General features: G+C 38.4%; 1 long non-coding RNA gene across 1 annotated transcript; it reads left to right on the top strand.

Annotated features, from left to right (window-relative positions):
• The first annotated feature begins 6 nt into the window (after positions 1 to 6).
• LOC109860967 lies at positions 7 to 275 on the top strand. Its single transcript, XR_002250905.1, has 2 exons — positions 7 to 134; positions 223 to 275. It is a non-coding gene; the product is annotated as an uncharacterized LOC109860967 (long non-coding RNA).
• Positions 276 to 4900: the final 4625 nt, after the last annotated feature.

Genomic DNA, 4900 nt, shown 5'->3' with positions numbered 1-4900 from the left:
GTGGGCATTTATGCGCGCCTGTGCTGCACCATTCTGTTTTATTGCTATATCTTTGTTAACTTTTGTCCATACGCGCCTTCAATTATATTTACTATCTGGACAAGTCGCTCTTTTAAATGAATGACTACGTCAAGGTGAGCCACAAATTAATTTCTTTATCGTTTATTTTTTTTTTTATTGTATAAATTCATCACTTTATGTATTCAAATGGGCATTTTTCAGTTGATAGGCCGCTGTTTCAAGGCCGCTTTAATAAGTTTAGTGCCGGAGATGCCAAAAACCATTGATAATGGAAGACCAAACAGTTCGCAATCATATCTGTCTGCTTTCATGCTTGTCGAGTTTCTTATCAACATTGCTAGTAGTTCCAGTATGTGTGCATTATATATATACCTTACACNTTTCGATTGCACACAATTGTAAGATTGATATATTATTTTAGGATAATCCCCCCCCCCAGAATACGGTATTTTGTGTTTAATTAATGAGAAGCTTCCTGAATGCGGTTCAACGTTGTTTCAAAGAGAACACTTTGATCAAGTCATATTTATCTTTGTGGCACGACAAGTTTAATACTAGCCTAATACATATAATATGTGGTTATGCGTACGTACATATTTTGTTTGTACTCACGGTTGTCATTTCTTGATTCTTTTCAATCAAATGATGTTCGCAATTGCTCTCGTTGCGCTCTTTCTCTTTTTCTCTCTCTCACTCTCTCTCTCTCTCTCTCTCTCTGACTCAGCAACTCACTCACTCACTCGCTCGTTTGATCGTCGCTCGCTCACTCGCTCGCTTACTCTCTCTCTCTCTCTCTCTCTCTCTCTCTCTCTCTCTCTCTCTTCTCTCTCTCTTCTCTCTCTCTCTCTCTCTCTCTCATCAGATATTACAATTTTCTTTCTTTTCTTTCGTTTGCGCTTCTACCGCCCTACCGCCATCTCTTGAAAGCAGGAAATGGACACATTCTTGGACTGATTTATATATATATATAAATAATATCTACAAAGTAGTTCAGGGTTTTTGATGATAACTTGTATATATACAGGATGTCCCAGTATGACCGTAATATTTCTCGTAGGTAGAAGAAGTAAATCTGAATCAAAAAGTCCTACGCCATTTTTTTCGATTACCTGTAATAAATGAGTAATTATTGAATAAATCAGGCCAATGAGCGGCGACCTTTAGCCGGGCGCACGCGAAGCACTTATGCATGCTACCATGCGCGCGGGTCACTGACGTGGCGCCCGGCTAAAGGTTGGCGCTGATTGGCCTGATTTATTCAATAATTACTTCTCTATTACATGTAATAGAGAAAAATAGTATAGGACTTTTCGACTCAGTTTTACTTCTTCTACTTACCTACGAGAGATGTTACGGTCATACCGGGACACCCTGTATATATAAAAATGATCATCGAGAATACGAACATTTTGTTGATATGCTCAGAAAATGTCGAAATGAATGACAGTCAATGTAGTTAATCAGTTTTCACATATAATTCTTCTGTTATTTTGTTTGAACTGTTTCAAAAAGCCAATTCTACATACTATGCTTATTAGTACTATATACTATAGTTATACTATATATACTATAGTTTAACTTATATAACAATACGACGTCTACACTACAAAATGTGTGATATCTTGAAAAACTTACTTTTTCAAAAAAAGGTAAAAAAAAGGCGCCAAGTACACGCACAACACGTATCGTATTGTACTTTATTGTATTAAATTGACTTAAATTAAAAATTTTAACTCAAATGTTTTTCTTCATTATTTATATAAAAAAAAGTTTATTTTTTAGTACTATTTTATTTGTTACTACTATTTTATTATATACTACAAAACATTTCTTTTCTACAAAATTTGTTCTACAAAAGAAGTGATATCAAAATGTTGCATCAAGTAAACTTTTGTACGTTGTTATATTATTAACTCAAACTGTTTTCTTTATTATTTATATAAGAAAAACTTAGATTTTAATTTAGTATATACTAGCAAACCATTCCTTTTCTACAAAACCTGTTTTACAAAAAAACAATTATTTAAAATCAAAACTATTGAGTGCAAAAAACTTGGCGNGGCTGCACCGAATACGGACAGACGTTTTTTATGCGCGCGCGCGAGATATTTATAAATTATATACAAGAAGCATTAAAAGACACGATAGTGCCTTGGTTTACATTATATTAAAAATTAATTTATATGACTAAAATAAACTACAATAATTCCAAATTTTTAGTTTATTATTTGAAGTGCAGCCGCGCCAAATTTTTTGCACTCAATAGTTTTGATTTTAAAAAATTGTTTTTTGTTGCATGCAACATCATTTTCATTTGAGTGGGGAACCATTGAGCAAAACTGGTGCGGTAAAGCATGGAGTGCGTGTAAGAACTGATACAGCACCCATTAACGTAAAACCGTATCGCCCACCTGAGAAACATAAGAAGGAAGTAGATCGTCAAATNCNGNAGATGTTAGATAATCAAATAATAAGACAAAGCAAGAGCGAGTGGAACGCACCACTACTGGTTGTACCTAANAAGATNGACGCCTTGGGTGTCAGGAAACTCCGAATTGTCGTCGATTTTAGGAGGTTGAATGATGTTACTATCGGTGACTCATTTCCGTTACNAAATATCACGGAAANATTGAATCAANTNGGTAACGCGAAATATTTTTNAACGCTAGATTTGGCATCAGGATATCATCAGATGAAANAAGAAGATAAAAGCAAAACAGCATTTTCAACACCCTATGGTCATTACGAATATAATNGGATGTCGTTTGGTTCAAAGAATGCACCCGCGACATTTTAAAGACTAATGAACGNAGTTTTAACAGGGTTGCAAGNAGTCAAATGTTTTGTTTATTTGGATGACATTGTAATACACGGAGCAAGCTTGGAGGAACACGTAAAGCGAGTAAAAGACGTGTTCAGTAGATTGAGGGAAAATAATTTAAAATTACAACCCAAGTGCGAGTTCTTTCGCAAGGAAGTTACGTATCTCGGGCATAGAATTACGGAAAACGAGATCTCACCTGATCCCACGAAGGTGAGTGCAGTGAAAGGTTTCCCCCTCCCGAAAAAGATTAAAGAGGTACAGTCATTCATCGGATTAGCCGGTTATTACCGAAAGTTCATTGATGGATTCTCAGAGATCGCTAAGCCATTGACCAAATTGTTGTGCAAAGAAGCAACGTATGAGTGGGGTCAAGAGCAGCAGTGCACGTTTGAAACATTAAAAAGTAAGCTAAGCGAAGCACCACTGCTGGCATACTCGGTCTTTACAAAAAAGTCTATCGTCACTACGGACGCGTCGGGTTACGCTGTCGGCGCAGTGTTATTGCAAAGAGAAATAGGTCGCGACAAGCCGATCGCGTACGCAAGCCGGATATTAAATAAGGCAGAGCGGAATTATAGTACCACCGAAAAGGAGTTATTAGCCATTGTATGGGCGGTTACGCACTTTAGACCGTACTTATACGGAACTAAGTTTAAGATTGTTACGGACCATCGAGCATTAGTATGGCTGTTTAACGTAAAAGACCCGAGTTCACGACTTGTACGCTGGCGTTTAAAGTTAGAAGAATATGAGTACGAAATAATCTATAAGAAGGGAAAGGCTAACACGAACGCGGACGCGTTGAGCCGGAGCCCGGTGGAGACGGCGAACATGTGCGAAGCAGAAGAGGAGGAAAGCGCGATAACGGAAGCAAGCGAGACACGTGAGTTAACTGAGAAAGAAAAGAAACAGGTGCTGTATGAATATTATGATGCATCACTTGGAGCGCATCAAGGAGTAGCGCGCACGGTGAAGCAGATTCGTAGAAATTACGATTGGCCGGGTCTGACACGAGATGTAGAAAATTATATCTCGAGGTGTGTATCGTGTCAAAAGAACAAGTTAACCAGAAGGTATAAAGCGCCAATGATAATTACTGACACGCCGTCAAAGCCATTTGAAAAGTGTGCTTTAGATATAGTCGGGCCTTTGCCTGTAACAAGTAGTGGAAATAAGTATTTACTCACGTTTCAGGATAACCTTACAAAGTTTAGTAAGGCGAACCTGTTCCGAATCAGGAGGCCGCGACGGTTGCAAAAGAGTTTGTGACAAAGATAGTATGCGAGCATGGAATACCAGGTACGATCTTGATAGGGGTAGAAATTTCGTGAGTGATTTATTTCGAAATGTATGCAAGTTGCTACGCATCAACAAGGTGCAAACCACGGCGTATCATCCGGAGAGCAACGGAGCTCTGGAGCAATCTCATCAAACACTAGCCGAATATATTCGACATTATGTAAAGGAGGACCAGACCGATTGGGATGACTGGGTGCCGTACGCCATGTTTGCGTACAACACAACTCTACATTCAGCTACTGGNTTCACGCCGTTCGAGCTAGTTTACGGACGTAGTGCGNAATTACCNACAGCATTAACNAGACCGCNATCCGTGCAGTACGATTTAGAAAACTATGCTCAGGAATTNAAAGANCGTATCAGAGCGGCAAATNGGATGGCNAAAAGAAATTTAAAAGAGAAAAAAGAAAGGGCGAAGCAGTACTACAATAAAAANACNAAAACATCAANTTTTAAAGTAGGAGATAANGTGTTAGTCTATGACAAAACACTTCGCAGANGTAGATCAAAGAAGGTAGAATCCATGTAGATAGGCCCATATGAGATTGTAGCNAAAATGTCANAAGTTACTTATANTATTAAAGCAAAGAGACGCACGCAGAATGTGCATATAAACAGGTTGAAGGCCTTTATTGAAAATTAAAGTTTACTTACCAAAGGCGTTTTACTTTGAGTCAGATATGGTAATGACAGGGGGTGAGACACGAGGTGGGGGTCCNAGACACACCACCTCCGGGTCCTGCGCTGGAGACCAGG

Source organism: Pseudomyrmex gracilis, unplaced genomic scaffold, assembly GCF_002006095.1.
Source record: "Pseudomyrmex gracilis isolate BER0280 unplaced genomic scaffold, ASM200609v1 scaffold_520, whole genome shotgun sequence".
In the NCBI taxonomy this organism is placed as follows: domain Eukaryota; kingdom Metazoa; phylum Arthropoda; class Insecta; order Hymenoptera; family Formicidae; genus Pseudomyrmex; species Pseudomyrmex gracilis.
This window is presented reverse-complemented; position numbering and strand designations above follow the sequence as displayed.